This window comes from Lepisma saccharinum, chromosome 13, assembly GCF_977018435.1.
Source record: "Lepisma saccharinum chromosome 13, izLepSacc3.1, whole genome shotgun sequence".
Lineage (NCBI taxonomy): Eukaryota > Metazoa > Arthropoda > Insecta > Zygentoma > Lepismatidae > Lepisma > Lepisma saccharinum.
This window is the reverse complement of record NC_139241.1, coordinates 70,717,461-70,742,988: the sequence shown is the minus strand read 5'-3', so window position 1 is coordinate 70,742,988 and position 25,528 is coordinate 70,717,461. Positions and strand designations below refer to the sequence as shown.

Below are 25,528 nucleotides of genomic sequence, written 5' to 3'. Positions count from 1 at the left end.
TTGAATTTGCATCATAACATTATTTGATCTTGATTTAAAAAAATCCAAATATGTAATTTTTGCTTTATTTTTCAAAACATTGGTTCACTATGAGAGACTGTCACTGTTTGTCTGTTTTCAATTCTAGAGCATTGTGTGGAACAGCAGTATTATATTTGTTGTTGTTAGTGACAGCAAGTAAATAGCCTGTGTGGTATTAATTTTATGTGGGTGATTTTACATAAGGGTTTCTAACTGTTTTAGTTTTCAATTTTTCAATGATGATTATTTTCGCCAGTATTGCTTCTGAATGGAGATTGAAGAAAGTAAACCAACAGCTGAGAAACTTACTTATTTGCAGAGACTGCTGTAGATGCAATGTTTTGAGGTATTGTTGGTAAATTTTTGTTTTTGTTCCCTCAGGTTTTCTATGAGAGTGTGAACGTGGTGACCAAGAAAGGCAAAGCCACAGGAGATTAGAATGATTTGATGATGGCTGGCTGTCTTTAGTATTAACAAAATAGCATGGTAAGTGATTTGTGGTTTACTCTTTTGAATCAACATTTATAAATAAGCAAGGATCATTAAAGTCTTGAATTTGCTTCATAACATCATTAGATCTTGCTTCAAAAAGATCCAAATTTGTAATTTTGGTTATAATTTTAAAAACATTGGTTCACTGTGAGAGACTGTAACCATTGCTGTTTTTTTCAATTCTAGAGCATTCTGAAAAGCGGCAGTATGATTTGCGTTGGTTTTAGTGACAGCCCCTAAATAGCTGAGTGGTATTAAATTAATTTGGTTAGATTTACATAATTATTGCTAACTCTTTTAGTTCTCTATTTTTCAATGATGATTATTTTCGCCAGTCTTGCTTCTGAATGGAGATTGAAGAAAGTAAACCAACATCTGAGAAACAAACTTTGTTGCACAGACTGCTGTAGATGGAATGATTTGAAGGATTGTTGGTAAATTTTTGTTTTTGTTCCCTCAGGTTTTCTATGCCAGTGTGAACGAGATGACCAAGAAGTCAACACAGCAGGAGAATTATCAGATGATGGCTGTCTGTCTTTGGTGTTCACAATATGACAAGGTAAGTGATTTGTGGTTTACTCTTTTGAATCAACATTTATAAATAAGCAAGGATCATTAAAGTCTTGAATTTGCTTCATAACATCATTAGATCTTGCTTCAAAAAGATCCAAATTTGTAATTTTGGCTATATTTTTAAAAACATTGGTTCACTTTGAGAGACTATGACCATTGCTGGTGTTTTCAATTCTAGAGCATTCTGAAAAGCGGCAGTATGATTTGTGTTGGTGTTGGTGACAGCCACTAAATGGTTTGTGTGGTATTAACTCTTTTGCTGCGGAATTCTCTGGCACACAATATCCCTTGGCTGCGTAATTAAATTTGAAAATATATATTTTTTTATAAAAAAATAGTTTTCACAATTACACTGCATTATGTATGAGAGAAAACTTACAAAAGTCATTCCTTGCAGTGGAAAACCATTCTGTAGTCCGTGGTGGTATGATAATTTGAAAAATTTTGAAATTCCCCGCACCTAAATCAATACTGTTTTGCACTCTGCTCCATGATGTTAAGGGGGGGTGGTACAAATTCTTCATCAGACACTACAAAATCACTGTCACCACTTGAAGTCTCATTAAACTGTCCTTATTTTCGTCACAACTTAATTCACCTTCTGATTCTGAATCGGCAAATAACAGTTGAGTAACATCATTATCAGACAAGTGTTGACGACTTGAGGAAGCCATGTTGTTTACATTCGAACATGCATTTGAAACTGACATGTCAGAGCACTCAATGCTCGTATGTCAAAGAATTCTAAATGGAGGCGTATTTAGCGACATGATACGGATAAAGACAAAATTACAAGTTCAAAATACAATCAGCAGATGTCAGAAGGCTACTAAAAGCGACATACTTCAGAAATGCAACACCCACAGCGAGTGGAAGTATGAACTCGGAATAATGTGACTTCCGCGGAGCAAGGCACCTGGTGTGCTGTGCATAAAAGCGACGACAGCAGCGAGAGAGTTAATTTAATTTGGGTGGTTTTACATAATGGTTGCTAAATGATTTAGTTTCCAATTTTTCAATGATGATTATTTTTGCCAGTCTTGCTTCTGAATGGAGATTGAAGAAAGTAAACCAACATCTGAGAAACTAACTTTGTTGGACAGACTGCTGTAGATGCAATGTTTTGAAGGATTGTTGGTAAAAATTTGTTTTTGTTCCCTCAGGTTTTCTATGTGAGTGTGAACGTGATAACCAAAGAAGGCAGAAGAGCAGGAGTATATCAGATGATGGCAGGCTGTCCTCTGTGTTCACAAAAAGACATGGTAAGTGATTTGTGGTTTACTCTTTTGAATCAACATTTATAAATAAGCTAGATTCCTTAAAGTCTTGAATTTGCTTCATAATGTTGTTTGATCTTGATTCAAAAAAATCCAAATTTGTAATTTTTGCTATATTTTTCAAAACATTAGTTCACTGTGAGAGACTGTAACCATTGCTGTTTTTTTCAATTCTAGAACATTCTGAAGAATGGCAGTATGATTTGCGTTGGTTTTAGTGACAGCCCCTAAATTGCTGAGTGGTATTAAATTAATTTGGTTAGATTTACATAATGGTTGCTAACTCTTTTAGTTCTCTATTTTTCAATGATGATTATTTTCGCTAGTCTTGCTTCTGAATGGAGATTGAAGAAAGTAAACCAACATCTGAGAAACAAACTTTGTTGCACAGACTGCTGTAGATGGAATGATTTGAAGGATTGTTGGTAAATTTTTGTTTTTGTTCCCTCAGGTTTTCTATGCCAGTGTGAACGAGATGACCAAGAAGTCACACACAGCAGGAGAATTATCAGATGATGGCTGTCTGTCTTTGGTGTTCACAATATGACATGGTAAGTTATTTGTGCTTTACTCTTTTGAATCAACATTTATAAACAAGCAAGAATCCTTAAAGTCTTCAATTTGCTTCATAATGTTATTTGATCTTGATTCCAACAATTCCAAATTTGTAATTTTTGCTTTATTTTTTCAAGACATTGGTTTTCAATTTTTCAATGATGATTATTTTTGCCAGTCTTGCTTCTGAATGAAGATTGAAGAAAGTAAACCAACATCTGAGAAACTTATTTGTTGCATAGACTGCTGTAGATGCAATGTTTTGAAGGATTGTTGGTAAATATTTGTTTTTGTTCCCTCAGGTTTTCTATGCAAGTGTGAACGTGATAACCAAAGAAGGCAAAACAGCAGGAGTATATCAGATGATGGCAGGCTGTCCTCGGTGTTCAAAAAATGGCATGGTAAGTGTATGTGGTTTACTCTTTTGAATCAACATTTATAAACTAACAACGATCATTGAATTTGCATCCTAACATTATTTGATCTTGATTTAAAAAAAATACAAATTTGTAATTTTTGCTTTGTTTTTCAAAACATTGGTTCACTATGAGAGACTGTCACTGTTTGTCTGTTTTCAATTCTAGAACATTGTGTGGAACAGCAGTATTATTTGTGTTGTTGTTAGTGACAGCAAGTAAATAGTCTGTGTGGTATTAATTTCATTTGGGTGTTTTTACATAAAGGTTTCTAACTGTTTTAGTTTTCAATTTTTCAATGATTATTTTCGCCAGTCTTGCTTCTGAATGGAGATTGAAGAAAGTAAACCAACACCTGAGAAACTTATTTATTTGCAGAGATTGCTGTAAATGCAATGTTTTGAGGTATTGTTGGTGAATTTTTGTTTTTGTTCCCTCAGGTTTTCTATGAGAGTGTGAACATGGTGACCAAAGAAGGCAGAAGAGCAGGAGTATATCAGATGATGGCAGGCTGTCCTCTGTGTTCACAAAAAGACATGGTAAGTGATTTGTGGTTTACTCTTTTGAATCAACATTTATAAATAAGCTAGATTCCTTAAAGTCTTGAATTTGCTTCATAATGTTGTTTGATCTTGATTCAAAAAAATCCAAATTTGTAATTTTTGCTATATTTTTCAAAACATTAGTTCACTGTGAGAGACTGTAACCATTGCTGTTTTTTTCAATTCTAGAACATTCTGAAGAATGGCAGTATGATTTGCGTTGGTTTTAGTGACAGCCCCTAAATTGCTGAGTGGTATTAAATTAATTTGGTTAGATTTACATAATGGTTGCTAACTCTTTTAGTTCTCTATTTTTCAATGATGATTATTTTCGCTAGTCTTGCTTCTGAATGGAGATTGAAGAAAGTAAACCAACATCTGAGAAACAAACTTTGTTGCACAGACTGCTGTAGATGGAATGATTTGAAGGATTGTTGGTAAATTTTTGTTTTTGTTCCCTCAGGTTTTCTATGCCAGTGTGAACGAGATGACCAAGAAGTCACACACAGCAGGAGAATTATCAGATGATGGCTGTCTGTCTTTGGTGTTCACAATATGACATGGTAAGTTATTTGTGCTTTACTCTTTTGAATCAACATTTATAAACAAGCAAGAATCCTTAAAGTCTTCAATTTGCTTCATAATGTTATTTGATCTTGATTCCAACAATTCCAAATTTGTAATTTTTGCTTTATTTTTTCAAGACATTGGTTTTCAATTTTTCAATGATGATTATTTTTGCCAGTCTTGCTTCTGAATGAAGATTGAAGAAAGTAAACCAACATCTGAGAAACTTATTTGTTGCATAGACTGCTGTAGATGCAATGTTTTGAAGGATTGTTGGTAAATATTTGTTTTTGTTCCCTCAGGTTTTCTATGCAAGTGTGAACGTGATAACCAAAGAAGGCAAAACAGCAGGAGTATATCAGATGATGGCAGGCTGTCCTCGGTGTTCAAAAAATGGCATGGTAAGTGTATGTGGTTTACTCTTTTGAATCAACATTTATAAACTAACAACGATCATTGAATTTGCATCCTAACATTATTTGATCTTGATTTAAAAAAAATACAAATTTGTAATTTTTGCTTTGTTTTTCAAAACATTGGTTCACTATGAGAGACTGTCACTGTTTGTCTGTTTTCAATTCTAGAACATTGTGTGGAACAGCAGTATTATTTGTGTTGTTGTTAGTGACAGCAAGTAAATAGTCTGTGTGGTATTAATTTCATTTGGGTGTTTTTACATAAAGGTTTCTAACTGTTTTAGTTTTCAATTTTTCAATGATTATTTTCGCCAGTCTTGCTTCTGAATGGAGATTGAAGAAAGTAAACCAACACCTGAGAAACTTATTTATTTGCAGAGATTGCTGTAAATGCAATGTTTTGAGGTATTGTTGGTGAATTTTTGTTTTTGTTCCCTCAGGTTTTCTATGAGAGTGTGAACATGGTGACCAAAGAAGGCAGAAGAGCAGGAGTATATCAGATGATGGCAGGCTGTCCTCTGTGTTCACAAAAAGACATGGTAAGTGATTTGTGGTTTACTCTTTTGAATCAACATTTATAAATAAGCTAGATTCCTTAAAGTCTTGAATTTGCTTCATAATGTTGTTTGATCTTGATTCAAAAAAATCCAAATTTGTAATTTTTGCTATATTTTTCAAAACATTAGTTCACTGTGAGAGACTGTAACCATTGCTGTTTTTTTCAATTCTAGAACATTCTGAAGAATGGCAGTATGATTTGCGTTGGTTTTAGTGACAGCCCCTAAATTGCTGAGTGGTATTAAATTAATTTGGTTAGATTTACATAATGGTTGCTAACTCTTTTAGTTCTCTATTTTTCAATGATGATTATTTTCGCTAGTCTTGCTTCTGAATGGAGATTGAAGAAAGTAAACCAACATCTGAGAAACAAACTTTGTTGCACAGACTGCTGTAGATGGAATGATTTGAAGGATTGTTGGTAAATTTTTGTTTTTGTTCCCTCAGGTTTTCTATGCCAGTGTGAACGAGATGACCAAGAAGTCACACACAGCAGGAGAATTATCAGATGATGGCTGTCTGTCTTTGGTGTTCACAATATGACATGGTAAGTTATTTGTGCTTTACTCTTTTGAATCAACATTTATAAACAAGCAAGAATCCTTAAAGTCTTCAATTTGCTTCATAATGTTATTTGATCTTGATTCCAACAATTCCAAATTTGTAATTTTTGCTTTATTTTTTCAAGACATTGGTTTTCAATTTTTCAATGATGATTATTTTTGCCAGTCTTGCTTCTGAATGAAGATTGAAGAAAGTAAACCAACATCTGAGAAACTTATTTGTTGCATAGACTGCTGTAGATGCAATGTTTTGAAGGATTGTTGGTAAATATTTGTTTTTGTTCCCTCAGGTTTTCTATGCAAGTGTGAACGTGATAACCAAAGAAGGCAAAACAGCAGGAGTATATCAGATGATGGCAGGCTGTCCTCGGTGTTCAAAAAATGGCATGGTAAGTGTATGTGGTTTACTCTTTTGAATCAACATTTATAAACTAACAACGATCATTGAATTTGCATCCTAACATTATTTGATCTTGATTTAAAAAAAATACAAATTTGTAATTTTTGCTTTGTTTTTCAAAACATTGGTTCACTATGAGAGACTGTCACTGTTTGTCTGTTTTCAATTCTAGAACATTGTGTGGAACAGCAGTATTATTTGTGTTGTTGTTAGTGACAGCAAGTAAATAGTCTGTGTGGTATTAATTTCATTTGGGTGTTTTTACATAAAGGTTTCTAACTGTTTTAGTTTTCAATTTTTCAATGATTATTTTCGCCAGTCTTGCTTCTGAATGGAGATTGAAGAAAGTAAACCAACACCTGAGAAACTTATTTATTTGCAGAGATTGCTGTAAATGCAATGTTTTGAGGTATTGTTGGTGAATTTTTGTTTTTGTTCCCTCAGGTTTTCTATGAGAGTGTGAACATGGTGACCAAGGAAGGAAAAGCCACAGGACATTAGAATGATTTGATGATGGCTGGCTGTCTTTAGTATTAACAAAATGGCATGGTAAGTGATTTGTGGTTTGCTCTTTTGAATCAACATTTATAAATAAGCAAGGATCATTAAAGTCTTGAATTTGCTTCAAAACATTATTAGATCTTGCTTCAAAAAGATCCAAATTTGTAATTTTGGCTATATTTTTCAAAACATTGGTTCACTTCGAGAGACTATGACCATTGCTGGTGTTTTCAATTCTAGAGCATTCTGAAAAGCGGCAGTATGATTTGTGTTGGTGTTGATGACAGCCACTAAATAGTATGATTTGTGTTGGTGACAGATACTAAATTGTTTGTGTGGTATTAACTCTTTTGCTGCGGAATTCTCTGGCACACAATATCCCTTGGCTGCGTAATTAAATTTGAAAATATATTTTTTTTATAAAAAAATAATTTTCACAATTACACTGCATTATGTATGAGAGAAAACTTACAAAAGTCATTCCTTGCAGTGGAAAACCATTCTGTAGTCCGTGGTGGTATGATATTTTGAAAAATTTTGAAATTCCCGCACCTAGATCAATGCTGTTTTGCACTCTGCTCCATGATGTTAAGGGGGGTGGTACAAATTCTTCATCAGACACTACAAAATCACTGTCACCACTTGAAGTCTCATTAAACTGTCCTTATTATCGTCACAACTTAATTCACCTTCCGATTCTGAGTTTGCAAATAACAGTTGAGTAACATCATTGTCAGACAAGTGTTGACGACTTGACGAAGCCATGTTGTTTACATTCGAACATGCATTTGAAACTGACATGTCAGAGCACTCAACGCTCGTTTGTCAAAGAATTCTAAACGGAGGCGTATTTAGCGACATGATACGGATAAAAACAAAACTACAAGTTCAAATAGTTCAAAATACTATCAGCAGATGTTAGAAGGCTACTAAAAGTGACGTACAGTCAACTCTCGATTCAACGACCTTTCACAGTTCCCGGGAAAAGGGTCGTTATTTCGAAGGGGTCGTTATTGGAATTTGCACCAATTTTCAGCTTAAAGGGAGCTGAAACGGACAGAAAGATGCCTAGGAGATGGTAACACCATTTATCCTGGTAGTTATACAACCTGTTATGCACAGGATGCGTGTTGTGAGAAGGAAAATAGAACATGAAAAAGTTTGCACTGAGACCAATGGAGAGGAAAACAATCTCTCGCTTATTGCAAGCGAAACTCGAAGAATCTTGACACCAGTCAGACTGGTGCCAGCAAAAGTCGGGAGATAATCGGGCAGAATGAATGTTGGATTTTATACAGGTGCACTGGAGCATTGTCTGTTACAAGATTAACTGGTAATATTAGATCTCTCGGGAGAAACAACACAGGTTGTCTCTAGGTACCAGACAAAAAAAATAAAGGCAGGGCTGTAATTTTCGTTCTGATTCGGCTGTGTAAAATACATCGTAAAAAAAGTCACTTTTCTTTGCTTCAACCAACTTCATTCACCCTCCTTCCCCATTCAAGGGAGCAGTCCAAACTCCTTCCTTGACTTGCATTGTAATCCAGTGTGAAAAAGGATACGCGCAAGCTGTTTTCACCCAATGCGTATTCTAGGACACGTCATTAAACAGCGTGGCAGTCGATAATCATTCGGGTTTTGAATTGAATTTCACTTTAAACTGTATATTTAGTCCCGATTAACCCATCAGCATAAAATGAACTGAAAACAAGCTTTATGAAATTGCGCATTTTCACATATCAAAATGGTAGATCGTTATTTACTCTCATGTTAATGGACGATTGAATGTTTGATTTAGGAGTATTCTCGATGTCAAACACCCACCCCTCCAAACGTTTTCCCCTTGAATAATGTCTTTTTAATCAGTCTCAGCGACCATTCCTACATTGAACTCTTTTTTTTTTTTTTTCCTCCACATGAATGGTTCTGAAAAAAAGCCGACGCAAATTAAATTAAAGATTTGCTTATCAGAAGGCGCAGAACATGAAGTTATTTTAACTCTTGTTTTCCTTTCTGGAGATCAAATTTCGTTATCGTCAAATCAAAACAGCTTTGCGAGATTTAAAACAATAACCTTTTCCTTCAAGCTGGATGAGTCATCGCTGTTATCGGCAAGGGACAGCTTTGCAGATGCTAGACAAAACACTGGCGCCAGCTGCATCGTAAAAACAAGGAGACCGGCTGGAAGTGAGCAACAGGTGGCGGAAGAGAATAATCCCAGCATTTTAAAGATAACGCAACTGTCAAAGACGGAACTTTTAACAGCAGTGTAAGGAAGAAAGAAATGACCCTTGCTTTACGTTTTACCATGAAACAGACAATAATAGGGGCAATATTTCCTATGCAGACAACAGCATTAAAAAAAACAAAAAAAAAACAATTCTGCAATTATCAACATTGCCGTGCACACCAGTGGCGGAGAATGAGCTGGGGAAAGGGAGTTGGGTCACGTTTTTTATTACTTGTTATATGGTTTTTGTTCGTTTCAAGAATATATCCAGAACTGGTTGCCCCATTTTAGACGTCAAAGGAAAGGAAGAGGGGTGGGTGATTTTCCACCCTCGCCTGTAATCAGCCCGCATTAGCAAGAAAATCGGGGCTGAAAAAATCTGCATCCCCCCTCCCCCCCGTTTGCTGACAGGAAAAGTGGGAGAAGTCAGTCAGCCAACGGAACACTTTTTTGGCAGATATTACGACATCGACACAATTAGGAAAACGTATGAAGTGGGATTATGATGCACGTAAGATCGAAGTAAACTTTTATGGAAACGTGGATGACAACGCATTAAGCGGCTTGACGATCTTTAGTTCACCAATGTGGTTTTGATTATCTAAAAGTTTCGCTTTTTTATGAAATGTTGCAGGGAACAAAGAACACTTTTTGAATGAAAGCTGCTACCGGAAGTTGTCTACAAGGCCGAGAGTTGCTCACTCACGGGAACCTGCTGAACTCTAGGTCAGAGCTGGACAGATGGGCCAGACTTCCAGGTGCCAAGCATCTGTATTTTCGAACATTCCTGTGATCTTATCTCTCAAGTTGGTGTATTTATCGATGAAAGAGCTTGACCTGCCATACACATTGGCAAAGTCTGCAAGTCCAGCAGTCATTTCAGGCTGCTCCACCCCACCCCCCTCCTCCGCGAGTTTTCAGCAGCTCTTAGGACAAGGAAACAAGTCAAGTCGATTTAAAATAACATCCAAGCACATTCGATTTTCTTTTCTCGCGTATCCAAGAGCAAGCCTGGCGCGTTGGGTAACGGCCGTCGGGTGCGGTGTAACATTGGTGCGCTTGAGGGAGGGGAGGGCAGAGGTCAAGTGCTATTGGATATCACTCAAGCATGGTGTGGTGGTGTCAATTTTTAGTTCAGACCTAATTGTGAGCGGTAGACCGCTCGTAAAGGGAATGAGTGGAGGAAAAAACAACGCATTTTTCGGCCGATTTCCTTCAATTTTTCAACTTTTTTTTTCCAAATGTTTCTAATTTTTTCTAAATTTTTCACGGTTCCCGGGAAAAGGGTCGTTACTTCGAGAGGGTCGTTATACCCGGGGTCGTAGAATCGAGAGTTGACTGTACTTCAGAAATGCAACACCCACAGCGAGTGGAAGTGTGAACTCGGAATAATGTGACTTCCGCGGAGCAAGGCACCTGGCGTGCTGTGCATAAAAGCGACGACCGCAGCGAGAGAGTTAATTTAATTTGGGTGGCTCTACATAATGGTTGCTAAATGATTTAGTTCTCAATTTTTCAATGATGATTATTTTCGCCAGTCTTGCTTCTGAATGGAGATTGAAGAAAGTAAACCAACATCTGAGAAACTAACTTTGTTGGACACACTGCTGTAGATGCAATGTTTTGAAGGATTGTTGGTAAAAATTTGTTTTTGTTCCCTCAGGTTTTCTATGTGAGTGTGAACGTGTTAACCAAAGAAGGCAAAAGAGCAGGAGTATATCAGATGATGGCAGGCTGTCCTCTGTGTTCACAAAAATACATGGTAAGTGATTTGTGGTTTACTCTTTTGAATCAACATTTATAAATAAGCTAGAATCCTTAAAGTCTTGAATTTGCTTCATAATGTTGTTTGATCTTGATTCAAAAAAATCCAAATTTGTAATTTTTGCTATATTTTTCAAAACATTGGTTCACTGTGAGAGACTGTAACCATTGCTGTTTTTTTCAATTCTAGAACATTCTGAAGAATGGCAGTATGATTTGCGTTGGTTTTAGTGACAGCCCCTAAATAGCTGAGTGGTATTAAATTAATTTGGTTAGATTTACATAATGGTTGCTAACTCTTTTCGTTCTCTATTTTTCAATGATGATTATTTTCGCCAGTCTTGCTTCTGAATGGAGATTGAAGAAAGTAAACCAACATCTGAGAAACAAACTTTGTTGCACAGACTGCTGTAGATGGAATGATTTGAAGGATTGTTGGTAAATTTTTGTTTTTGTTCCCTCAGGTTTTCTATGCCAGTGTGAACGAGATGACCAAGAAGTCAACACAGCAGGAGAATTATCAGATGATGGCTGTCTGTCTTTGGTGTTCACAATATGACATGGTAAGTGATTTGTGGTTTACTCTTTTGAATCAACATTTATAAATAAGCAAGGATCATTAAAGTCTTGAATTTGCTTCATAACATCATAAGATCTTACTTCAAAAAGATCCAAATTTGTAATTTTGGCTATATTTTTAAAAACATTGGTTCACTTTGAGAGACTATGACCATTGCTGGTGTTTTCAATTCTAGAGCATTCTGAAAAGCGGCAGTATGATTTGTGTTGGTGTTGGTGACAGCCACTAAATGGTTTGTGTGGTATTAACTCTTTTGCTGCGGAATTCTCTGGCACACAATATCCCTTGGCTGCGTAATTAAATTTGAAAATATATATTTTTTTATAAAAGAATAGTTTTCACAATGCAGCCATTCCAGTTGTCACGGACGTTACAGTTTTACTAATTTAAAGCTCTTAACATTAAAATTAAATGTATTTTGTGAACTTTTTTAAACATGAAACACAGTAAATGGTGATGACCTCCCTACAGAAAAAACTACGTTGAGTAAAATGTATTACTATTCCGGAAACTGAAAAAAATGTTCAGTCACGGATGTCACAGAATTTGTGAACTCACATTAGAGGCTGTGAACTAAAATTTAAAAATCCAGGTTACTGCCTGAGACAAAATTCATTTTATACTCATTGTGTTGATCTGCAAGCTTTACAGATTCTAGTTCTGATCTATTAATTCAGAAAAACGAAAAGGAATTGATTTTATAATTGCTTTATTCATGTCACGGATGTTACATGGAATTCGTCACGGATGTTACATCTGACAATATATGACAGACAGTTAAGATTTGTACTGTTCTACCTTTCTTAAATTAATAAGATTACATGGTATAATTAACACAATTATGCAGTGACACATAATTAAGTCTCTAATTAGAAATCAGAGCAAATAATTTTATTTATTGGAAGAAACCATGGACTGAAGAAAAGTCTTGTGCGGTCATTATCCAATTTGTAATTATTATAACATAAATAGGATTTTAAAGACTTTTCTTAAAAATAAAAATCCTATAAGCAGATTTTGCTTTTGAAATCATAGATAACTTTACTTCCATTTTCCGTTATAGTTGGATTAGATAGAATGCGGACCACCTGCTTTATCCATTAAATTAGGCACACACAGGAGATGTACTATGTAGATTTTCAGCGAAAAATGCAGGCTCGACCAGGACTCGAACCCGGGTCTCTGGCAATCCGTGCCATTGCTCTACCACTGAGCTACCGAGCCGGCCTGGCTTCCCCTGCATTTTTCGCTGGCGCTGTTTTACCTGTGTGAAATCGTCTCTGCAAGTGCTACTGCAACGGGATCTGTTGCCTTTGAAACACTATAGACGTCGACGTTGCCTGGTTCCTCCCAGCGTAGACGTCTATAGTGTTTCAAAGGCAACAGATCCCGTTGCAGTAGCACTTGCAGAGACGATTTCACACAGGTAAAACAGCGCCAGCGAAAAATGCAGGGGAAGCCAGGCCGGCTCGGTAGCTCAGTGGTAGAGCAATGGCACGGATTGCCAGAGACCCGGGTTCGAGTCCTGGTCGAGCCTGCATTTTTCGCTGAAAATCTACATAGTACATCTCCTGTGTGTGCCTAATTTAATGGATTGACATCTCTACGCTGGGAGGAACCAGGCAACGTCGACGTCTATAGTGTTTCAAAGGCAACAGATCCCGTTGCAGTAGCACTTGCAGAGACGATTTCACACAGGTAAAACAGCGCCAGCGAAAAATGCAGGGGAAGCCAGGCCGGCTCGGTAGCTCAGTGGTAGAGCAATGGCACGGATTGCCAGAGACCCGGGTTCGAGTCCTGGTCGAGCCTGCATTTTTCGCTGAAAATCTACATAGTACATCTCCTGTGTGTGCCTAATTTAATGGATTGACATCTCTACGCTGGGAGGAACCAGGCAACGTCGACGTCTATAGTGTTTCAAAGGCAACAGATCCCGTTGCAGTAGCACTTGCAGAGACGATTTCACACAGGTAAAACAGCGCCAGCGAAAAATGCAGGGGAAGCCAGGCCGGCTCGGTAGCTCAGTGGTAGAGCAATGGCACGGATTGCCAGAGACCCGGGTTCGAGTCCTGGTCGAGCCTGCATTTTTCGCTGAAAATCTACACACCTGCTTTATGTTTATTTATTTTTCATCCTCTTTATTAGGTACGAATAAATTGCCAGTTTTTCCATACTGCTTCAAGAAGATCACACGTAAATCACCACTGTTTCGCAAAACACTTGTCTGACACACTGCAACATAGTTATGGCTAACCTGAGTCTTTCCATGACTAGTGATGCAGACTTCAATGTATACTCAGGTACAATATTCACATTGAGTTCACATAGGTCAAATTCTTCGGTTTTCGAGTTATGTCCAAGTTCATTTATGTTGTTTTCAACAGATGCATCATCATCACAGTCATCAGAATATGATTCAGATCAATTTTCTTGATTTGATGTATTTCTTGTATTCCTGGTGCCGTTCGCACGTACTCCCATCGTTTGTTCAAAAATACTGAAGTTTCTTCTGTCTCTTGGTTACAAAAAGAACCTCAGTTGACTTACATTGAGCTTCAGTGACTTTGAAGAATTCTTCAGCATTTTGAACAGTACAAAGTAGTGATTTTACTGCTATTGAAGAATATGAGCCCAAAGCTGAAGGGTTTGGAGGTGTATTGGTCTTCATCGCTTCGGCTTTTTTCCTCCTCCACTCCTGTACCCTCAATCTAGTCTTTTCTCTCCTCAAATTCAAAAGGTTTTTGTCTTTTGCACACTTTTCCTTTTCTTCTTGCCTTTTTAACCTATTTCTTTCTCTATCCTTTTCCAAATATGCAGCCCATCTCTCTGGATTTTCAGATTTCATTTTAGCTCTCATTTTTGCCATTCTAGGAGCAGACTTTGCAGGTGGCATTATCTGCAACAAGAGAAAACATAAACTTGGACCAAATTATAGGTTATTTTATGTTTCTGTTAGCTACCACTGATTTTAAGGACATTTCATTATAACTAGGGGCATGCATATTTCGTTTTTGACAAAAAAACGAAATTTAAAAAAACACATTATAGTGTTAATTTTTCATGTTTTTGAAAGGTGTGAGGTGCATTTTGTGACCATATTTTGTCACGAAATAATGCGAAATGAGCTGTAAAAAGCGAAATTAACTCTTAAACACGAAATTCAGGGTTTATTCACCGACGCGACACCTTCCGAGGTCTGAATTATCCTGAGAGTTATGCAATTCCCGGAAAATTGATTAATTCTGCTGTTAATATTGGAGAAGTAAAAAGGGACTCCTTTACACAGAAATAAACTTAATACTCTGATAATGTGCTATTAGAAGTGAAATGTTAATTCTGTGGAATAAGTGTAGTTTTTAAATCAAATTTAGGATTATTTTCACAATTTTAAAACTAATATGTCTTTTTATATACCACTTTTCATCCATTTTTTCACCGCTATAACACCGATATTTTATTTTATTTACCGCTTTTGAACCCGAAATCGACTCCGTTTTTGTACCGAAATTTTGCTTTTTTATTTACCAAAAATATGTGCCTCTAATTATAACATAAAAAATAAATTCTAGATGGAACGAAGAAAAATAATTTCATTTTACTCTATGACTTAATAAAATCAAGTTCTACACATCAATAATATATTTTAAATCTCTCTGAATTATACCAGTAATAGGTTATGTAACATGGACTATAGTTCATAAAGTTAGACAACCCAAACCTAAAATTATCAGTGGTGATAGAAATGTAACATCCGTGACATCTATTTTATTCTTATTTAAACTCAGATAATATCTTTAAGATGGTAGGATGCAAGTATTTTACTAGAATGTCAACATTATCTACTTTTGACAAAAACAAATTTAGTTCAATTCTGTATTTTTTAAAAAGTATCGTCTTTTTGTCACGGATGTTACACCATGTACATCTAATTACTGTTTTACATTTAATTCATAAATTTACTCACCTTGGTCTCTGAAATTCAGTGTGTAGACTCTCAAAACATAAACTCAGCAGTAAACTTCCTGAGAATGGAGTTAACAGTTGAACTGCATGTCTATAAGGGAGTTGCCAACTTAGTGAATGCTACTGGCCATGTATTGCCAACTAAAAGCAGCTACTTCTTGTAACAATAAAACATATCAAATATATTATTTTTCAAAATATCTCGGCAGAATGCATAAATGAGAAGTTTTATCTACTCATTGCATGCAAATAGAACATATTTTTGATTATTATTTTTTTTTGGTATAATTCCCTCTTTACCCGGAATGGCTGAATTACACTGCATTATGTATGAGAGAAAACTTACAAAAGTCATTCCTTGCAGTGGAAAACCATTCTGTAGTTCGTGGTGGTATGATAATTTGAAAATTTTTGAAATTCCCGCACCTAGATCAATGCTGTTTTGCACTCTGCTCCATGATGTTAAGGGGGGTGGTACAAATTCTTCATCAGACACTACAAAATCACTGTCACCACTTGAAGTCTCATTAAACTGTCCTTATTTTCGTCACAACTTAATTCACCTTCTGATTCTGAATCGGCAAATAACAGTTGAGTAACATCATTATCAGACAAGTGTTGACGACTTGACGAAGCCATGTTGTTTACATTCGAACATGCATTTGAAACTGACATGTCAGAGCACTCAACGCTCGTATGTCAAAGAATTCTAAACGGAGGCGTATTTAGCGACATGATACGGATAAAAACAAAACTACAAGTTCAAATAGTTCAAAATACTATCAGCAGATGTCAGAAGGCTACTAAAAGCGACGTACTTCAGAAATGCAACACCCACAGCGAGTTGAAGTATGAACTCGGAATAATGTGACTTCCGCGGAGCAAGGCACCTGGCGTGCTGTGCATAAAAGCGACGACAGCAGCGAGAGAGTTAATTTAATTTGGGTGGCTTTACATAATGGTTGCTAAATGATTTAGTTTCCAATTTTTCAATGATGATTATTTTCGCCAGTCTTGCTTCTGAATGGAGATTGAAGAAAGTAAACCAACATCTGAGAAACTTTTTTTGTTGCACAGACTGCTGTAGATGCAATGTTTTGAAGGATTGGTGGTAAATATTTGTTTTTGTTCCCTCAGGTTTCCTATGCGAGTGTGAACATGATAACCAAAGAAGGCAAAACAGCAGGAGTATATCAGATGATGGCAGGCTGTCCTCGGTGTTCAAAAAATGGCATGGTAAGTGATATGTGGTTTACTCTTGATTCAACATTTATAAACAAACAAGGATCATTGAATTTGCATCATAACATTATTTGATCTTGATTTTAAAAAATCCAAACGTGTAATTTTTGCTTTGTTTTTCAAAACATTGGTTCACTATGAGAGACTGTCACTGTTTGTCTGTTTTCAATTCTAGAACATTGTGTGGAACAGCAGTATTATTTGTGTTGGTTTTGGTGACAGTCAGTAAATAGTTTGTGTGGTATTAATTTAATTTGGGTTGTTTTACATAATGGTTGCTAACTGTTTTAGTTTTCAATTTTTCAGTGATGATTATTTTCACCAGTCTTGCTTCTGAATGAAGATTGAAGAAAGTAAACCAACATCTGAGAAACTTAGTTTGTTGCACAGACTGCTGTAGATGCAATGTTTTGAAAGATTTTTGGTAAATATTTATTTTTGTTCCCCTAGGTTTTCTATGCGAGGGTGAACGTGATAACCAAAGAAGGCAAAACAGCAGGAGTATATCAGATGATGGCTGACTGTCCTCGGTGTTCACAAAATGGCATGGTAAGTGATATGTGGTTTACTCTCTTGAATCAACATTTATGAACAAACAACGATCATTGAATTTGCATCATAACAATATTTGATCTTGATTTAAAAAAATCCAAATTTGTAATTTTTGCTTTTTTTTGTCAGAACATTTGTTCACTATCAGAGACTGTCACTGTTTGTCTGTTTTCAATTCCAGAACATTGTGACGAACAGCAGTATTATTTGTTGTTGTTGTTAGTGACAGCAAGTAAATAAATAGCCTGTGTGTATTAATTTCATTTGGGTGATTTTACATAAGAGTTTCTAACTGTTTTAGTTTTCAATTTTTCAATGATGATTAGATTTGCCAGTCTTGCTTCTGAATGGAGATTGAAGAAAGTAAACCAACACCTGAGAAACTTTCAACCTTAGTGACAATGAAGTTCGACCAGTCACAAATATAGGAGTGCGTTGTGAAAGAAGGAGAACACATGCATATGCTGAACATATTTTATTCAGCAGGCTACATGGAACAAAGGAAAACATAAATTTCCGCTGCAAGGCAGCTATGTATGGTGTCCACACAAAGTAAAACATTTTCGTCCATCTACACGTGACATTGAAGTTCGACCACTGTTAGAGGGGATCCTGTTTAACATGGTGTGACGCCGCCCCATCAGCGAATAACTATGGCAATGCGTCGGGGCATGCTGCGGACGAGTCGTTCAAGGTATTCCACATTGATGCGGTGCCATTTCTCCTGCAGGCAGGCGAAAAGAGCAGCCACTGTCGTGGGTCCCCTCTGTTGCACACTTCGCTTAAGAACACGCCACACATTCTCAATGGGCGAGAGGTCAGGACTCGATGGTGGCCATAGCAGAGTTCGCACGTGATGGCGAGTCTACCATTCTCTTGTCAGCCGCGCTGTATGAGGCCTGGCATTGTCGTGTTGAAAGATGAGACGCCGCCTGTGGAACAGGTGCCTTCGCACAGTGGGAAGATGCCACTCAAGTATGCGTGTATAGGCGTGTGCATTCACAATGCCCTCACAGACGTGTAGTGGGTCAACCCCAGATGCCGTCATGCATCCCCATACCATCACTGACGCAGGTTTCCGTACCCGATGTGCATAACATTTTGCTTCATTCTGTTCCTCCTTCCGACAAATGACTGTTTTCCGTATTTTCCCATACACAACATTGAAAATGGATTCGTCCGTCCACAAAACCCTGTTCCACTGCCGAAATGTCCATCCCCGGTACATTCCTGCCCATCGTAGTCGATTGCCTTTGTTCAACATGGAGAGGAAGGGTTTACGTTTCGCCTTGTACACTCGGTAACCGCATCGCTGTAGGTAACGGCGAATGGTTCTGGTTGACACTTCAATGTGAAAGCGTTCTCGAGTCCACAGTCGTAATTCGGCCACAGAAACATGATTGTTGGTCTGGATATATTGCCTAAATATCCGTAGGTCACGCATGCTCAGCAGGCGTTTTCGACCGGGGGCCTTACCTGGCTCTGTAGTACCTGTATTTTGGAGGTGTTTGATGATGCAGTGGACGGTTGACTTGGGTAAGTTCAGTTGGCGACCTATTTCCCGTTCACTGAGTCCATCCCGTTGCAACTCTACCACTCTTCTCCTCACGGTGTTGTCAATAGGTTTGCCCCTGGCCATGGTGATGATGCACTGCGGTTCCTCGGTGCACAGCACGCGCTTATATACGGCGGACTCCCTTATCGTGTCCGTGACGTCATGCTTCCGTCGAATACGCCACTATCTGGAATTTTCCGTATGGGTCTGGTGCCTGGTCGAAGTTCAATGTCACGTGTATAGTTCCCAGTTTTCGTTCTTTACGTGACCTTGGGTGCAACATGCTGGGATCACGATTCTTGCCTGCTCACACGCCTCCTCTTACACACATGCGTCACTTCTGCAGGTCACCCATTCCACCGCCTATGCCTCTGTGCATTTAATCACGTATTCCTTTCTGGTCGAACTTCATTGTCACCAAGGTTGTACTTATTTGCAGAGACTGCTGTAGATGCAATGTTTTGAGGTATTGTTGGGAAATTTTTGTTTTTGTCCCCTCAGGTTTTCTGTGCAAGTGTGAACGTGATGACCAAGGAAGGCAAAGCCACAGGAGATTAGGATGACAGTACCTACTTCCCAGGTGGATAAGTTGCAGCCATCCACTATTTTCCAACAAGACTGAGCACCACCGCATTAGTGTAATGATCTGTATATTCTGGATAGACTTTACCCTGGGAGATAGATAGGCCACGACAGACTTGGCCCCCCGCAACCTCCTAATATCATCCCCTTTGATTTTTAATCCTTTGGGGGTACGTCAAGGATTGTGTATACGAAACCCCTGTTCCAGATCTTGTTACACCTCGCAGAAGGATCATTGCAGCGCTGCAAGGAGTTGATGTTGATATGCTGCAACATGTATGGGTAGAAGGGGAATATTAACTTGACATCCTGAGGGCAACCAGAGGGGCACATGTTAAGGTGCTTTGATTGTAATGGTAACGAAATTTAAGGACACCCTGTATGTTTATATCCATAAAACTTGTAACAAAATGGCAGAATATTGCCCCTTGATTAACCCCTTTCTCTGCTTGTATTAGGCAGTGGCACAGCAAGACAGTGACCCTAATTACTATTATATTACATCCGAGACATTAGCCAAAAGAAGAAGCGGCTGGCAATCCAATGAAGAAAGTTGGATAGAAGAAGGAATTTGTATATAGAAGTTTGTAAATAAGAAATACATCCATTAGTAGAATAAGTATAAAGCCTATGAGTTCATAGATGAAGAAACCTGTGGAATCTCATGTACGAAAGAATATATATATATATATATATGATGCTATAAATTAGCGAAAATTTTGAATTTTCCTACTGTCCGGTGAGTGTTTCCTTTTACCTTATTTGATTTTTATATATATATATATATATATATATATATATATATATATATATATATATATATATATATATATATATATATATGAAAAAGCCTAATAAAGTTCATTAGTATACAGAAGAAGTAGTCTATTAGCCAATAGAAGAAGAAGCCTAATAGAAGTTCATTAGTACATAGAAGTCTATTAGCCAATAGAAGAAAAAGCCCAATAAAAGTTCATTAGTACATAGAAGAAGTCTATTAGCCAATAAAAAAGCAGCCTAGTAGAAGCCCATTAGTCCATAGAAGAAGAAGCCTGTGGATTTCAAATATGATCCAAACCCCACAATCCCAGCACTCACTTCTTGATACAACTAGCCAACCTTGTACTTACCTGCAACAACTTCTGCTTCGGTGACCAACATTACCTGCAGATACGTGGCACAGCTATGGTTACTCGCATGGCCCCCTCTTATGCCAATCTGTTCATGGGCAGGCTGGAACAGAAATTCCTTGACTCCCAGCAACTGAAACCACTCCTCTGGCTAAGATTCATAGATGACATTTTTCTCCTCTGGACACATGGCGAACCCTCCCTCACTACATTCCTAAACCAACTGAAGGACTTCACTACCCTCAAATTCACCTGGTTCCCCTCATCAACAAACAAATCACTAGAGCCAACTCCCACAACCGCACCAAACAACCCAAAACCAACCCTCCAACTCTGATCACCCAATACCATCCGCACATTATGAAAATCAGACATACCCTCCACTCCCTCCTCCCCATCCTGCACAGTGATCCTGATACCAGGGACATCTTTCGGAATAAACCAAGGGTCATCTTCCGTCGCCCCCCCAACCTCCAAAACATCTTGGTCCGAAACACTCCCCCCCAGCTCACAGGTGCAACAAACCCAGATGCAAGACCTGCCCTATACTCATCACCTCCCCCCCACCCTCCTGATCCCCACAACAGCAGGTAAGTTCACCCTTCACCCTAAGGCCACCTGCCACTCATCCAACCTAATTTACACCCTCATCTGCCAAATCTGCGGCAACTTCTACTTAGGCGAAACCTCCACCCCCTTGAATCTAAGGATAAATAATCACAGTTCCTCCACCCAAAACTCGGATTTCACAGTTGCCATCCACACCAACAGCCATAACACCACCTTCAATAACTGCTTCTGTGTTGCCATCATCCATCTTTTACCCCCCCTCTGACACATCTTTCCGCAGGCGATGGGAAAGGGCCTATATAGCAGGCATGCATGCCAGTATACCCCCCGGACTCAACCTAGCCAACCAGTAACCCTTTCCTCTCCTCCCCGAAACTACCCACCCACCTTACAGTAAACACTGGTTAAAGTACTTTTCGTTATCTCTCAACTGTTTCTGGCAACACTGATCGTAGAGATGCTACGGTCAGTATTCTGTGCCTCTTCTCCAAGTGACACCGATCTTTTTTCCTTCTATCTTGAAAATGTGACTCAGATCGCGGAATATAGAATTATTTCTCTTCGTGTGGTAAATGTTTACTGTCTTCTTCATCATTTGTATTTATCCGCCCTTCTGGCACCTTTTCTGATCCTATTCCTGTGTGTGTGTGTGTGTGTGTATATATATATATATATATATATATATATATATATATATATATATAAAAATCAAATAAGGTAAAAGGAAACACTCACCGGACAGTAGGAAAATTCAAAATTTTCGCTAATTTATAGCATCATCGGTGTGAGAAGAAACAGAAGACGGTTCCGTCTTCTGTTTCTTCTCACACCGACGATGCTATAAATTAGCGAAAATTTTGAATTTTCCTACTGTCCGGTGAGTGTTTCCTTTTACCTTATTTGATTTTTACTTAGCCCTTTTGGCCCTCCTTGCTTTTATCCATTATATATATATATATATATATATATATATATATATATATATATATATATATATATATATATATATATATATAGACACACACACACACACCCACCCACCCACCCACTTCCTGGGTGGGGCGAGGGGCAACTTTAAAATCTCAAATGGGAACCCCCATTTTGTATTGCAGATTCGGATTCTCCAGACAAAAATACGTAGGTTTTCTCTTAAATATGTGTGTGGATTTGTGATAGATGGCGCTGTAATCGCAAAAATGAAATATTGCGGAAATGGTAAAAAATGCACTTTTAATCGCAAAATGATGTGAGGCATGTTGAATTTTTATAAGAAACTGCATTTAGCATAACGCAAGAACAACGACGTGGACGTAGCATTATTTTGTTCCCATCGGGGTGCTTGTTTTAGGTGAGTCCCCTCACCTCTCACCATCGGGGTGCTTGTTTTAAATACAGTCAACTCTCGATTCTACGACCCCGGGTATAACGACCCTCTCGAAGTAACGACCCTTTTCCCGGGAACCGTGAAAAATTTATAAAAAATTAGAAACATTTGGGAAAAAAAAGTTGAAAAATTCAAGGAAATCGGCCGAAAAATGCGTTGTTTTTTCCTCCACTCATTCCCTTTACGAGGGTTCTACCGCTCACAATTGGGTCTGAACTAAAAATACGACTTTTTAGTGAAACGACTTGACTCGTTTCCTTGTCCTAAGAGCTGCTGAAAACTCGCGGAGGAGGGGGGTGGGGTGGAGCAGCCTGAAATGACTGCTGGACTTGCAGTCTTTGCCAATGTGTATGGCAGGTCAAGCTCTTTCAGCGATAAATATGCCACCTTGAGAGATAAGATTGCAGGAATGTTCGAAAATACAGATGCGTGGTGGCGCCTGGAAGTCTGGCCCATCTGTCCAGCTCTGACCTAGAGTTCAGCAGGTTCCCGTGAGTGAGCAACTCTCGGCCTTGTAGACGACAACTTCCGGTAACCGCTTTCATTCAAAATGTGTTCTTTGTTCCCTGCAACACTTCAAAAAAAAGTGAAACTTTTAGAGATAATCAAAACCACATTGGTGAACTCAAGATCGTCAACCCGCTTAATGCATTGTCATCCAGGTTTCCACAAAAGTTTACTTCGATCTTACGTGCATCATAACTACCGTTTCCCACTTCATACGTTTTCCTAATTGTGTCGATGTCGTAATATCTGCCAAAAAAGTGTTCCGTTGGCTGACTGACTTCTCCCTCTTTTCCTGTCAGCAAACGTAGGGGGGGGGGGGTGCGATGCAGATTGTTTCAGCCACAATTTTCTTGCTGATGCGGGCTGATTACAGGCGAGGGTGGTAAAGGACCCACCCCTCTTCCTTTCCTTTGACGTCTAAAATGGGGCAACCAGTTCTGGATATATTCTTGAAACGAACAAAAACCATAGAACAAGTAAAAAAAAAGTGATCCAACTCCCTTTCCCCAGCTCATTCTCCGCCACTGGTGTGCACGGCAATGTTGATAATTGCAGAATTCAGGTTTTTTTTTAGGTTTTTTTTTATGCTGTTGTCTGCATAGGAAATATTGCCCGTATTATTGTCTGTTGCATGGTAAAACGTAAAGCAAGGGTCATTTCTTTCTTCTTTACACTGCTGTAAAAAGTTCCGTCTTCGACAGTTGCGTTATCTTTAAAATGCTGGGATTTTTCTCTTCCGCCACCTGTTGCTCGAATTTCCAGCCGGTCTCCTTGTTTTTACGATGCAGCTGGCGCCAGTGTTTTGTCTACCGTCTGCAAAGCTCTTGCTTGCCGATAACAGCGATGACTCATCCAGCGTGAAGGAAAAAGTTATTGTTTTGAATCTCGCAAAGCTGTTTTGATTTGACGATAAAGATATTCGATCTCCAGAAAGGAAAACAAGAGTCAAAATAACTTCATGTTCTGCGCCTTCTGATAAGCAAATCTGTAAATTTAATTTGCATCCGCTTTTCTTCAAAACCATTCATGTGGAGAAAAAAAAAATGAGTTCAATGTAGGAATGGTCGCTGAGACCGATTAAAATATTAAAAGGACATTGTTTAAGGGGAAAACGTTTGGAGGGGTGGGTGTGTGACATCGAGAATACTCCTAAATCCAACATTAAATGGTCGATTAACGTGAGAGTAAATAACGATCTACCATTTTGATATGTGAAAATGCGCAGTTTCATAAAGCTTGTTTTCAGTTCATTTTATGCTGATGGGCTAATTGGGACTAAATAAACAGTTTAAAGTGAAATTCAATTCCAAACCCGAATGATTATCGACTGCCACGCTGTTTGCTGTTTTATGACGTGTCCTAGAATACGCATTGGGTGAAAACAGATCGCAAGTTGCACGTTTCCTTTTTCACCCTGGATTACAATGCAAGTCAAGGAAGGAGTTTGGACTGCTCCCTTGAATGGGGAAGGAGGGTGAATGAAGTTGGTAGAAGCAAAGAAAAGTGACTTTTTTTTTACGATGTATTTTACACAGCCGAACCAGAACGAAAATTATAGCCCTGCCTTTATTTTTTTTTGTCTGGTAACTAGAGAGGTTGTGTTGTTTCTCCCAAGAGATCTAATCTTACTAGTTATATAATCTTGTAACAGACAATGCTCCAGTAAACCCGTATAAAATCCAACGTTCATTCAGCCCGATTATCTTTTGCTGGCACCAGTCTGACTGGTGTCAAGATTCTTCGAGTTTCGCTTGCAATAAGCGAGAGATTGTTTTCCTTTCCATTGGTCTCAGTGCAAACTGGTTTCTCATGAACTAGAATTGTAAGAATTTCCTGGAAAAGCAACGACTGTGCGCAATTGAAACAAAGTAACATTATTTTAAATTCTTGTTTGTGAAAACTTTTTCATGTTCTATTTTCCTTCTCACAACACGCATCCTGTGCATAACAGGTTGTATAACTACCAGGATAAATGGAGTTACCATCTCCTAGGCATCCTTGTGTCCGTTTGAGCTCCCTTTAAGCTGAAAATTGGTGCAAATTCCAATAACGACCCCTTCGAAATAACGACCCTTTTCCTGGGAACTGTGAAAGGTCGTTGAATCGAGAGTTGACTGTAATCATTTTACAATAAGTGCTCAAAAATGTCACCACCCACTTCAATACACTAATTGATCCGCACTTGGAATGATTGGACACAACTGAGAAGCGTGCCCGGTGTAATCTTTTGACATGCATTGGTGATTCGCTCAATCATGTTGTCACGCGTTGTTGGCAGTTCATTATAAACTTCACTCTTCACATAGCCCCACAAACAAAAGTCAGACAAAGTAAGATCTGGCGATCTTGCAGGCCAAGACACTGGACCACCTCTTCCGATCCACCGACGTTTGTACACGCGATCTAATACTTCCCGTGCTGCAACGGAATAATGTGCTGGACAACCGTCATGTTGAAACCACATTGTTTGTCACACATCTAAGGGAAGGTCTGCAAGCAAAACTGGAAGTTCGGTCTGCAAGAAGTTTCGATATTTCTCACCATTTAAGTTCCCATCGATAAAATAGGGACCAAGAAGTTTATCGCCA

General features: G+C 38.2%; 1 long non-coding RNA gene and 4 other non-coding genes across 6 annotated transcripts; 4 read left to right on the top strand and 1 right to left on the bottom strand.

Moving 5' to 3' along the window:
• Nucleotides 1-12,608: 12,608 nt before the first annotated feature.
• On the bottom strand, nt 12,609-12,679 carry TRNAS-GGA (transfer RNA serine (anticodon GGA)). Its single transcript has one exon. It is a non-coding gene; the product is annotated as a tRNA-Ser (tRNA).
• A 242-nt stretch (nt 12,680-12,921) lies between these two features.
• On the top strand, nt 12,922-12,992 carry TRNAS-GGA (transfer RNA serine (anticodon GGA)). Its single transcript has one exon. It is a non-coding gene; the product is annotated as a tRNA-Ser (tRNA).
• Nucleotides 12,993-13,173: 181 nt separating this feature from the next.
• On the top strand, nt 13,174-19,959 carry LOC145997027 (uncharacterized). Of its 2 annotated transcripts, XR_014442848.1 has the most exons (4): nt 13,174-13,425; nt 16,556-16,654; nt 17,111-17,209; nt 19,269-19,959. It is a non-coding gene; the product is annotated as an uncharacterized LOC145997027 (long non-coding RNA). The 2 variants fall into 2 exon arrangements; XR_014442849.1 differs by lacking the exon at nt 13,174-13,425 and having other exon boundaries at nt 16,545-16,654.
• Nucleotides 13,194-13,264, top strand: TRNAS-GGA (transfer RNA serine (anticodon GGA)). The gene has a single exon. It is a non-coding gene; the product is annotated as a tRNA-Ser (tRNA).
• TRNAS-GGA (transfer RNA serine (anticodon GGA)) lies at nt 13,466-13,536 on the top strand. Its single transcript has one exon. It is a non-coding gene; the product is annotated as a tRNA-Ser (tRNA).
• Nucleotides 19,960-25,528: the final 5,569 nt, after the last annotated feature.